Source organism: Coregonus clupeaformis, unplaced genomic scaffold (assembly GCF_020615455.1).
Source record: "Coregonus clupeaformis isolate EN_2021a unplaced genomic scaffold, ASM2061545v1 scaf2099, whole genome shotgun sequence".
Lineage (NCBI taxonomy): Eukaryota > Metazoa > Chordata > Actinopteri > Salmoniformes > Salmonidae > Coregonus > Coregonus clupeaformis.
In genome coordinates this window covers 7426-20867 of record NW_025535553.1, presented here as the reverse complement: position 1 = coordinate 20867, position 13442 = coordinate 7426, and the positions used below count along the sequence as shown (strand labels likewise).

General features: G+C 39.7%; 1 long non-coding RNA gene across 1 annotated transcript; it reads left to right on the top strand.

Annotated features, from left to right (window-relative positions):
• Positions 1–963: 963 nt before the first annotated feature.
• LOC121581602 lies at positions 964–1986 on the top strand. Its single transcript, XR_006003237.1, has 4 exons — positions 964–1038; positions 1365–1441; positions 1548–1601; positions 1725–1986. It is a non-coding gene; the product is annotated as an uncharacterized LOC121581602 (long non-coding RNA).
• The last annotated feature ends 11456 nt before the right edge of the window (positions 1987–13442 follow it).

Genomic DNA, 13442 nt, shown 5'->3' with positions numbered 1-13442 from the left:
TCTGGAATGTGATCAAGAGGAAGATGGAAGGTCACAAGCCATCAAACAAAGCCGAGCTGCTTGAATTTTTGCGCCAGGAGTGGCATAAAGTCACCCAACATCAATGTGAAAGACTGGTGGAGAGCATGCCAAGACGCATGAAAGCTGTGATTGAAAATCAGGGTTATTCCACCAAATATAGATTTCTGAACTCTTCCTAAGTTAAAACAATAGTATTGTGTTGTTTAAAAATTAACATGAACTTATTTTCTTTGCATTATTCGAGTTCTGACAACACTGCATCTTTTTTGTTATTTTGACCAGTTGTCATTTTCTGCAAAGAAATGCTCTAAATGACAATATTTTTATTTGGAATTTGGGAGGAATGTTGTCAGTAGTTTATAGATTAAAACAAAAATTGTATTTTTACCCAAACACATACCTATAAATAGTAAAACCAGAGAAACTGATAATTTTGCAGTGGTCTCTTACTTTTTTTCCAGAGCTGTATATATATATATATATATATATATATATTCCTACCCCAGAGTGTAATGGGGATTTTAGAAAACAACAGCTTACAAAAGCTTACCCAGTCACATCAAACTCTGAAATGACAGCTAACATTCCCTTTTAAATTTTTTCAGCTGTTTTGCATTGACATTTATATCCATATTAATTTTGCTGCCGCATGATTTCGCCTGGTCAGAAAAATTGCTAGCTGATGTGTCCTCTTTATGGCAGGGGGAAGACCGAATTCATATTTTGAAATGTTTTTGCCGAGGTCTGATTGGCAAACAACAAAGTTCATACAAACCTGTTCTGTTGCAAACTAAATGGTAGCTAGAAACAAGAGGAAATAATGTGTTAAATAAAAGAATAGTCTTTTTTTATAAAGAAAAAGGGCTTCTATATAGATCCTTTTGGTCAATTCAAAATGTAAATGCCATTCCGATTCAAAAACCAACTGCCATTCTAGCATGACCACGCAAGAGAACGGTGGTTGAACCAACTCGCAAGTAGCCTACCAATAAACACATTATTTTTCAGTGCATTAAGGTAAGCAAAGTTGATTATTTAATCAAAGTTGATTATTTAATTCAATACAGTATATAAAGGTACAAATTCATATGATAAACTATAGGCTAGATAAATAAAGTTACAACTTTATTAGAATTTGAGCACATTTGTAAGCTAGATAGCTAGCTAGTTAGCTAGCTAACTTAGCTAGCTAAACAGAAAAAGCTAGGCTACTTTAATTTGCCACTTTACAAGCTAGCCAGCTAACTCTTTCAAATAAACAATATGTTTTATTATAGGATATGCCAAATAGAGCTACAGACATTAGCAATTACCTAATTGTTACTTTTATTTCTGTATTTCAGTGTGGAGTCAAGTGAGGGGACTATGTTTCATGAAAGGGAAAGGGAAAGGGTATTGCTGACTGAGAACAGGACAGGGGGTATGTATAAATGATTTATAATAAATTATGTGTAACAACTCTTGGTGATTCAATAGCCTAGTCAATCATTACATGACTTTTCACACCCTATATATGTTTTGCTCAGTCTGGCACTAACCCAACTATCAGAGACTCTTTCGGCTGCTGCTGACAACTGCATGTAAGTTGTTCTTCTACATAATAATAATTATATGTCTGCATTGCATTTTGTATTCATTTTGGCAGATTATTTCTGAAGATTAACTCATGTTTTTGCTCCTTTTTTCTTATTCTCTGGAACCAGTCACACAACAACTCATGCTGTACTGGCGGTAGGTAGCCCAGCGGCTAAGGAGTTGGACCTGTGGCAGGAGTTGGACCTGTGGCCGAAATGTGGCCAGTTCGAATCCTGGGCAGGGCGCTGAAAAAGATAGGCGGAATTGATCTGACAACTGGAGGGCTGCTGGGTTCACGTCCTCAAAACATTCCCCTACTGTTGGGCCCTTGAGCAAGGCCCTTAACCCCACAACATGCTCTCCATCCAGGGGTGCTGCACTGCAGCTTGAACCTGTGCTCGTCTCAACTGTATGTGTGAGGTCTTGTGTTCGGGGGGGTTGTGGACGAAGCAGAAGACACATTTTTGTTGTTCACCGTAATGGACAAAGTTCTATTGTATTGTAAAGAAGTCAGCCAGAGTTGACGTGGGCCATCATTCAGACAAAGAGATGCCTCCTTGGCCACCAGTGCATATATTAAAAACTATGCAGGTATTCTTTTGTCCATTATTTAATAGCTTATTAAATTATTATCTTAGCTAAAAATATTACTATTTAATAGTAGTAGCCATGCTTCATAAATTGCACTATGCCAGCTTCTATATATAACCATTTTGGTTCAGTGAAGAAGAACCTCTAGGGTTCTGATCAAAGAGCCCTATAAAAGGGATCTATATCGAACTTTTAGGGGTCTCATATACGAAGCAAGCAATATATTTATTTTTGGTTCTATAAGGAACCTTTTTTTCTAAGAGTGTAGAATACCGACAAAACTGCGAATGCGAACAGAACAAAATAGTGGTACCAAGTAGTAGGCCTAGAAAACAAAATATCAGATCGATAAAGGCATGACACAATCTATATTTAGGCTAGTTACATTAACAGTAAACAAATGCAGTAAACAAAAGGTGAATTTCAAGCAGACCACCATAGTCCCTGTGCCCAAGGACACTAAGATAACCTGTCTAAATGACTACCGACCCGTAGCACTCACGTCTGTAGCCATGAAGTGCTTTGAAAGGCTGGTCATGGCTCACATCAACAACATTATCCCAGAAACCCTAGACCCACTCCAATTTGCATACCGCCCCAACAGATCCACAGATTATGCAATCTCTATTGCACTCCACACTGCCCTTTCCCACCTGGACAAGAGGAACACCTAAGTGAGAATGCTGTTCATTGACTACAGCTCAGCGTTCAACACCATAGTGCCCTCAAAGCTCATCACTAAGCTAAGGATCCTGGGACTAAACACCTCCCTCTGCAACTGGATCCTGGACTTCCTGACGGACCACCCCCAGGTGGTAAGGGTAGGTAACAACACAACTGCCACGCGGATCCTCAACACAGGGGCCTCTCAGGGGTGCGTGCTCAGTCCCCTCCTGTACTCCCTGTTCACCCATGACTGCATGGCCAGGCACAACTCCAACACCATCATTAAGGTCAGAGACCTGGCCGTGTGGTGCCAGGTTAACCTCTCCCTCAACGTGATCAAGACAAAGGAGATGATTGTGGACTACAGGAAAAAAAAGAGGACTGAGCACGCCCCCATTCTCATCGACGGGGCTGTAGTGGAACAGGTTGAGAGCTTCAAGTTCCTTGGTGTCCACATCACCAACGAACTATCATGGTCCAAACACACCAAGACAGTCGTGAAGAGGGCACGACAAAGCCTATTCCCCCTCAGGAGACTGAAAAGATTTGGCATGGGTCCTCAGACAGATCCTCAAAAAGTTATACAGATGCACCATCGAGAGCATCCTGACTGGTTGCATCACCACCTGGTATGGCAACTGCTCGGCCTCCAACCGCAAGGCACTACAGAGGGTAATGCGTACGGCCCAGTACATCACTGGGGCCAAGCTTCCTGCCATCCAGGACCTCTATACCAGGTGGTGTCAGAGGAAGGTCCTAAAAATTATCAAAGACTCCAGCCACCCTAGTCATAGACTGTTCTCTCTGCTACCGCACGGCAAGCTGTACCGGAGTGCCAAGTCTAGGTCCAAAAAGCTTCTCAACAGCTTCTACCCCCGAACCATAAGACTCCTGAACAGCTATTCATTGCTACCTGGACTATTTGCACTGCCCCCCCCTATTTTACGCTGCTGCTACTCTATTATTTATGCATAGTCACTTTAATTCTACCCACATGTACATATTACCTCAATTACCTCGACTAGCCGGTGCCCCCGCACATTGACTCTGCACCGGTACCCCACCGTATATAGCCTCCCTACTGTTATTTTATTTTACTCCTGCTCTTTAGTTATTTGCTTTTATTTTTTTTTACTTAACACTTCAAAAAAGAAGGGAAAAAAGGCATTGTTGGTTAAGGGCTTGTAAGTAATCATTTCACTGTAATGTCTACACCTGTTGTATTCGGCGCATGTGGCAAATAAAATTTGATTTGAATGGAGATCCAAATAACCAAAACACAGCCTACTACAGTAAGATGGAGCCATGTACAGTTGTCATGCCAAATAAATAGGCCTATACAGGCCCGCTTCAAACATGGAAAATCATGCCACTCGCTCATGAGTTCAGCAACACGTTGTGATATGGCACAATACACTTCTGTGAATCAAATTCGACCCACCTAATCAATTAAGCAATGCCAGCATAGCATAAACAAGTTTCCAATACGTACAGTTTCATTTACAGCAACGGAAACCAATAGTCTACCAAGAAAACCATAACAGCATCTGCAGTAACAGAGTATTCCAACCACTCTCTTCCTATGAAGCAGTTGCTATTAAATGAAAATGTTTGGACAGAAAACCTGCAGCTAGGGTAGGATTCTAGGATAACCTGGACTGGCTCCTCTGTTCCAAGACCATCAGGAACAGTCAGAGGTGGAGGCGGCTGTGGAGGCATTATCCTGGCAACGCTTGTGGAAGGGTGGGTTGGCTCTGCACATGGAGCTAGCTAGAGCTCAGCAGCATCATTGTGGCGGCCTCAGTGTTTTGATGCTGCTGCTGCTCAACACTCTGCTTCTCTTTCTCCTTTCTTTGGGTGCTTTAGCGAAGCCAATTTCTGAAATCCATCGAGGCAGATAAGCTGGTGGGGTCAAGTTTACAGTTGAAGCTGCTTCACTCTTAGCTAGCTAGCTGTAAAAAAAACATTAGTGTTATTAGCCTTAGTCTATTTAGACTAAGGCTAATAACACTAATGATTTTTTTACAGCTAGCTAGCTAAGAGTGAAGCAGCTTCAACTGTAAACTTGACCCCACCTTTATAAATCAAAATCAAATATTACAGGCAGAGGTGTATCACATTAGAGCCACACTGAACCTTCAGCATAGAAATGCAACCAAAAAGAACCTACAGAAAATAGCTACAAATGATGGAGAAAACATTGTCTCAAAGGACATTTTGAATGAAGAAGCAAAATATTTGTAGAAAATGTTTTCCTTTCAATTCCTCCAACTTCACTTGATGGCCTCCTGTAGCTCAGTTGGTAGAGCATGGCTCTTGCAACGCCAGGGTTGTGGGTTCGATTCCAGTATATCAAACATTTTATGAATTATTGAAAGATCCACTACTAGCATGTTTTAATTATTCATACATAAATAGTAAACTGTCTGACACACAAAAATAAGTTTGATTACTCTCTTCCTGTAGCAGGAGCCGGGGGAACAGTATAAAGACCCAGTCTCACTAATAAATTGGAGGCTAAATGTATTGCTCATAGATTTTTTAAAAATCTTACTGGATATTATTCATCATGATCAGACAGGATTCTTAAAAGGAACATATATTGGAGCTAGCTTTCAATTATTTATAATAATTGTCAAATGCTATGAGAATGCAGGGAAACCAGGCATAATCTTTATAGCATATTTTGAGAAAGCCTTTGATAAAGTACGGCTAGAATTTATTTATAAATAAGATGGATAAAAGTAATGTATAACACTACTTTATATACAATTAGAAATAATGGTTATTTCTCTGAGAATTTTGAAATGTTAAGAGGTGTAAAACAGGGTTGTCTTCGTTCACCATACTTGTTTGTTATGACCAATGAACTGTTAGCTATACACATTTGGTCCAATGACCAAATTAAGGGGTTAGAAATTAATGGATTACAAACAAAGGTATCAATGTATGTCGATGATTCAAGTTCTTTATATTTTCTTTTTTCTTTTTCTTTTTCTTCTTTTTTTTTTTTTTTGGGGGTGGATCAGCTTAATATTGCAGATAGATTGTATCTTCTATCAATGTAATTGTCTGCATCACTTCCAATCCCCCATGTTTTTTATATATATATTCCCCTTTAATACTTTTCAACCCCGCCATCCTTTCCCTACATGGAGTAAATTAGTGAACAACAATGCCCAGGCCTCTACTTCTGGTCTATACTTACTATCTACACCTTATGGACACAGTTAATTTTACAATAATTCCATTATATATATATTTATATGTATTTTTTACTCCTGAACTTCTTCTACTCTCAACCTCTCCGATCATTTTCATGATGTCCATCCGGTTTGCTTCTATATGCCATATCTTTCTAACTGTGCTCTTTCCCAAAAGCTCCCAACATACAACCTATATACTTATTATGGACACAGTATGCTTACATTATTAGCTATCTTTGTTATTATTTGTTGTTATTTGTTATTAGTCCCATCCTTCAACTCTATTCAATACCTCCCATCTATCTCTTAACACCATCCATATAGGATTTCTATTTGCCATATATATTTCAACCGTACTGTGTTGTTTTACAAAAGTTCTGAACCTTTCTATTCTCATTGCTTCTACAGATTGTGAATGAAAAATAAACATTTTTGCTAAAAGTATTATTATATTATTGATCGATTGACTATGACTTTTCAGATCACCCAGTAATGCTATCTGCAAGGTTAGCTCCAGGTAAATATTGCAATCCTTTAGCCATTCCGGGACCTGTGTCCAAAAACAAGCTACAAATGGACAGAACCAAAACAAATGATCTAATGATTCTGTCTCTTCACAGCAAAATCTGCAGAGCTGGGAAGATTGTATCCCCCATATAAATAACATTCTATTGGTAGCAATAATTTTATATAATTGCTTTAAATTAAAGGTATCAATACCAATTTAAGTTTAAATTGAAAGATTCTAATTTTTGAATCCGGTGTCGTTTTGCGTGTCAGTTCATAAACACTATGCCATGGGATCGGTACGTCAAAGATCTCTTCCCAACTATTTTGCAATCTATATGGGACGGCTGTCAATCCTTTGTTCCTTAAGTGAAACTGATATACTTTTTTATTTATCACAGTTTTCCTTAACCAATTATGTTCTTTAATGCAAGGCCGACAGACAAGTTCCTTACTTTCTCCCCCTTCCACTTTCCTCTTCCACTTTTGCGGTAAGGCTGCAATTATTTGGTTGTAATTTTAGGTAGAGCAGACATTTCCATATGTTTTTGTTAGCTGCATGTGCGACATAACTCCACCAGTCCTACCGATGATATCATTTACGAAGATTATACCTTTTTTAAACATTCTGTCAAAAAATAAAGGTTTTTTGTCAATTAGTATATTTGAATTTAACCACACTATTTGTTGCATTATTTGTTCTGTCGTTTCTGGAGGATTAAATTGAAATTGCAACCAACTTTCTATGGTTTGTTTTTAGAAATAGTGATATTTGGGAGATGATTTCCTTTTCAAATAACTGCAAATGAACATTGGGTGAGACAATTTTACTAATTTGCTTGAGAACCAGTTTGGATTTAAGTATAACTTTTGTGTGACTGAAGCTTTTAGTGATAGGTCTAATGCTTTAATATTTAATAATTTATGTCCTCCGAATTCATATTCATTATATAATAATATGATTAAAGTTCTTTCTTGAGTCCACAATCTTCAACCCTGAACGGTATTATTGAGGACCTGGATAATTTCTCCAGTTTATCTGGATTAAAACCCAACTATGATAAGTGTACTATATTACGGACTGGGTCTCTAAAATATTATTTTGTGCCCAATAGAAATTAATGGCAAATAATGTATTCTATCATTTTGGAGTCACTTTTATTGTAAATAAGAAAATAATATGTTTTTAAACACTTCTACAGTCATGTGGATGCTACCATGATTACAGATAATCCTGAATGAATGGTGAATAATGACGAGTGAGAAAGTTACAGATGAAGAAATATCATACCCCCCCCCCATAAATGCTAACCTCCCCTGTTATTGTAATGGTGAGAGATTAGCATGTCTTGGGGGTATGATATGTGTGTGTCTATAACTTTCTCACTCATCATTATTCACGATTCATTCAGGATTATCCGTAATCATGGTAGCATCCACATTAATGTAGAAGAGTTTCGAAAACATATTATATTCGTATTTACAATAAAAGTGACTCCAAAATGATACAATACATTGTTTGCAATTAATTTCTATTGGGCACAAAATAATCTGAAACACAAGCTTGATGTAATCATTGTGTGCTAGAAATATGGGACCAAATGCTAAACTTTTCACAACTTTAATACACATACAGTAAGTGAATTTGTCCCAATACTTTTGCTCCCCTAAAATGGGGGGGACTATTTCTAAACGGTTCACCCAAAATGGATGAAAATACCCTCATATTAAAGCTGCCAGTCTGCACTTTAACCTCATAGTCATTGTTTGAGTATAGCGCAAAAATAAGAAAAATGCTTCACTGTCCCAATAATTACAGAGGGCACTATCTTTCTACTCTATCTATCTATCTATCTATCTATCTATCTATCTATCTATCTATCTATCTATCTATCTATCTATCTATCTATCTATCTATCTATCTATCTATCTATCTATCTATCTATCTATCTATCTATCTATACACACACACATATACACATTATATACTAAATACAATTTCCAGTGTTTCGGAGGACGCATGTCTCTCAAACTTCGCCTCTCCCGAGTCCGTACGGGAGTTGCAGCGATGGGACAAGACTGTAACTACCAATTGGATATCACGAAGTTGGAGAGAAAATCTCATTCCAAAATCATGGGCATTACAGTTTTTCTCCATTGGTTTGGCTCATTTCTTGAAACAGAAATTACATTCTCAAAACTACATGGACAAACCTCCAAACCACTTGGCAATTGTTCACAACAGAATTGAATTTCTCATTCATTTCATCAAATTGCAAATGTCTAAGTACATGTCTCAATGTCTCAGTACATCTTTGCAAATGATTAAGTACAGGTAGCCTACATTTAGCACAATTTCCAAGTGAATAGATCTTGTTGATCTAAACTGATTGTTGATTCTCAGTCTAATGGTTGTTCGGCTCCAAAACGTGTCAGCGTCATTTCATTGTATAAGTCATCACATGCACAATAGTCTGTTCAATTGTCAAAATTAGTCAAGAACATAATACCATGAATACCATATATGAATCCCTTGGAACATTTGATAAATTTATTACAGCAATTGACAGTCAGGTGAAACTAGAACTTGACTAACGAAGGAGGAGTTTCACACATCTCAGATGACCAATCAAACAGTATGTTTAGTTACCTGACAGGTGCTGTCCATGACTGTGAATGCTGCCAAACATGTATGTAAAGAGCTTGACCATGCAGGACCAGTACAATTTCTGAACATGGAGGCACCTGGCCAAGTAAATGAACAAGGGCAACTGCCTGCTCGAGGAAGAGGAAGAAGAAGAAGAGGAGGAGGAGGAGGAGTAAGGGTGCGTGGTGGTGGAATAGGGGGAAGAGGCCGAGGAGCACGAAGACACCATGCTGTCCCGGATGAAATTCGGGCCACAATTATAGACCATGTCATCAACCATGGCCTCACAATGGCGGAGGCAGGTCGCCGAGTGCAGCCTAATGTGCCTCGCTCAACAGTCTCCTCCATCATCCAAACCTTTCGCAGGGAAAACAGGTATGTAGTCAGTCAATGATGGAATTATATGTTGTATAGGACAGGACACTGTGCATAGAGCAAGAAATATATTTATTTACATATTTACCTATTCATTTAGTGTGTGTGTGTGATAGGCCTACAGTAATATCTTACCTCAATGGGATGTTATGATACTAAAAATGACAAGAAAAACATTGGAGAAAATAAACTATGGAATAGTTTATTTTCTACAGTATTGATGATACAGTTTACAGTAGTATTCCAGTCACTGTGCAGTGATGCATTAGAATTGTGGTAAAGTTACTGTAAGTAAAACAACAATACAATTACATAGGTAACTCATTCTGTAAGGAATACATAAGGTATACATTACGAATGGAGTGTTGTCCTTTGACTTCTATATCTAGGATTGGACGACAACCTTGCACAGGTGGCAGAGGAAAACTTCTCAATGAACAACAAGAACAAGAGATCTGTAACATGGTGATGGCAAATAATGCCATCACATTGAGACAGATCCGCGCTGCAATCCTACAAGACAATGCCATATTCCAAAATGTCAACTCTATAAGCATCTCCACAATAGACCGGATATTGAAGAAGCATCAGATGACAATGAAGCAAATTTACAGGGTACCATTTGAGAGGAACTCTGATAGAGTGAAAGAGCTGCGGTACCAGTATGTACATGTAAGTCAGTTACTGGTTGTCCATCATTATAACATTTTTACAATTAAGCAGTGGTTCCCAAACTTTTTTGGCTTCAGTACCCACTTTACCTGATTTGTGTATCCAGGTAATCCAGGTATGGAAGTATTTGATTTATCTGACTTCAACATTTCGCCTAAAAACTGCAGCTTACTGTATGATGCAATTATCATTATAATCCTTATTTTGAAGAATCTAACATACAATAAGAAAAGGGGTCAAAGAGCTGCAATTAGTGCCTCCCATGTAAATCTATCTAATACTGTGGGTTTTACTGTAACATTTCAGTAAGTCTAGTCATTGATGATTTCCCCCCTCCCCTTTCTGTCAAATACCCCCTGTAGTACCTCTGCATAGGGGTACATGTACCCAGGTTTGGAACCACTGGAGTAGTGGCCAGTAGTATATTGAACTTGTGGAGAACATAGAACATTCCTATGTAATTGTCTGTAACTGTAGTGTATGACTCTTCTGTATGACTGATTTGATGTTTTCTTTTTTACGCTATTGTAGAGAATAATGGCATTGGAAGGAAACGAGACCCATCACATCCTCGTGTTTGTGGATGAAGCTGGCTTCAACCTGGCCAAGGGCCGAAGACGTGGCCGTAATATTGGCCACCGGGCCATGGTGGATGTCCCAGGCCAGCGAGGGGGCAATATAACTATGTGTGCTGCCATATCGGAGAATGGTGTGGCCACTCACATCCCCAGTCTTGGCCCATACAATACACAGAAGCTCCTCATCTTCTTGGACCGCCTTCATGTTGATTTGATCCCTGAAAATGAGAGCGGTCTCGTAGGGCCTCACCTACCACAATATGTCATTGTATGGGACAATGTGAATTTCCACCGTGGCCCGCTCATCAGGGCCTGGTTCACTACTCATCCAAGGATGGTCATGGTGTTCCTACCACCTTACTCTCCTTTCCTCAATCCTATTGAGGAGTATTTCTCCGCTTGGAGGTGGAGAGTGTATGAGCATCGGGCTCAAGATCAGAGGTCCCTGCTCCATGCAATGGACGCTGCGTGTGAGGATATTACAGGAGATCAGTGTAGGGGATGGTTGCGACATGCACGCCGTTTCTTCCCTCGTTGCATCGCAAGGGGAGAATATACGCTGTGATGTGGACGAGAATCTGTGGCCAGACAGACAGCAGCGTGTGGATGGCCAGGAGGGTGAGGACAGCGACCAGTGAAGAACTGTTAGTTGTGAAACTCCAGCTTTATTTACAGCACTGTAGGCTGCATATAATTTTCATTGTTTTTTGTTTGTGTGTTTATATTACAGTATATTATGCTGTATACATTTTCTTTTTACTCTGATGTATGGAAGTTACTTTATGTGTGTGAATGATAATGGTTACAATTTCCTTGGCAGTATGAGTGCAATGTGTGATGTCAAACCTTGGAGGCTACTCTTACCCTAAAATCCTATTTATTTTTTTCAGTTTTATACACAATTGTATTCTGTTAGCTAGACAAAAAACAGTACAGTAACCATTGTCAATGAAGGACTGGGCTAAGACTGAAAGGTGGACATGAGGGATATTTCAATGGTCCTCTGCCATAGTGACAAAACATCTAAACATTTTGACTTGCAGTGCTTACACAATGCCAAAGGGACGAAGCATTTTGGGGGCACTGACTGTTTAAATGAGAAGGAAATTTAGTTTTGACACATGCGTGAACTGTTTTGGGAGAGGTATGAGCTTTTGCAGGTGAACCATGGTGTTGTGCCGAACCATCCACGTTATTTTGGCTAAAGCACCAAGAGTGTTGAGAACGTCCGGTCTGTTTCAAGAAATGAGCCAAAGCAATTGAGAAGGATCTTTGCCATTTTCGTGGCACTGACTCCTTATATGGGAAAGGAATTTAGTTTTGAAGCATGAGTGAACAGTTTTAGGAGAGATATGAGCTTTTGCAAGTGAGCTATAGTGTTGTGCTGAACTGTAAGACTGTTTTGCCAAATGATCTTAGAGTTTTGAGAATGTAATTTCTGTTTCAAGAAATGAGCCAAACCAATGGAGAAAAACTGTAATATTGAGTTGGTCCCCCCCTTTGCTGCTATAACAGCCTCCACTCTTCTGGGAAGGCTTTCCACAATTGGCCCAGCGTTGTCCGGGTTTGGCCAGTGTAGAACGTCATTGTAAATAAGAATTTGTTCTTAACTGACTTGCCTAGTTAAATAAAGGTAAAATAGAAAAAATAAAAAATGAAATTGCTGCGGGGACTTGCTTCCATTCAGCCACAAGAGCATTAGTGAGGTCGTGCACTGATGTTGAGCGATTAGGCCTGGCACGCAGTCGGCGTTCCAATTCATCCCACAGGTGTTCGATGGGGTTGAGGTCAGGGATCTGTGCAGGCCAGTCAAGTTCTTCCACACAGATCTCGACAAACTATTTCTGTATGGACCTCACTTTGTGCACGGGGGCATTGTCATGGTGAAACAGGAAAGGGCCTTCTGCAAACTATTGCCAAAAAGTTGGAAGCACAGAATCGTCTAGAATTTCATTGTATGCTGTAGCATTAAGATTTGCATTCACTGGAACTAAGGGGCCTAGCCTGAACCATGAAAAAAAGCCCCAGACCATTATTCCTCCTCCACTAAACTTTACAGTTGGGACTATGCATTCGGGCAGGTACTGTTCGGGCAGGTAGCCAAACCCAGATTAGTCCATCGGACTGCCAGATGGTCAAGCGTGATTCATCACTCCAGAGAACGCGTGTCCACTGCTCCAGAGTCCAATGGTGGTGAGCTTTACACCACTCCAGCCGACGCTTGGCATTGTGCATGGTGATCTTAGGCTTGTGTGCGGCTGCTCGGCCATGGAAACCCATTTCATGAAGCTCCCGACGAACAGTTATTGTGCTAAATTTGCTTCCAGAGGCAGTTTTGAAGTCGATAGTGAGTGTTGCAACCGAGTACAGACGATTTTTACGCGCTTCAGCACTTGGCGGTCCCGTTCTGTGAGCTTGTGTGGCCTACCAATTCGCAGCTGGGCTGTTGATGATCCTTGAGATGTTTCTACAACTTGATTGGAGTCCAGCTGTGGTGAATTCAATTGATTGGACATAATTTGGAAAGGCACACACCTGTCCATATAAGGTCCCACGGTTGACAGTGCATGTCAGAGCAAAAACCAAGCCATGAGGTCGAAGGAA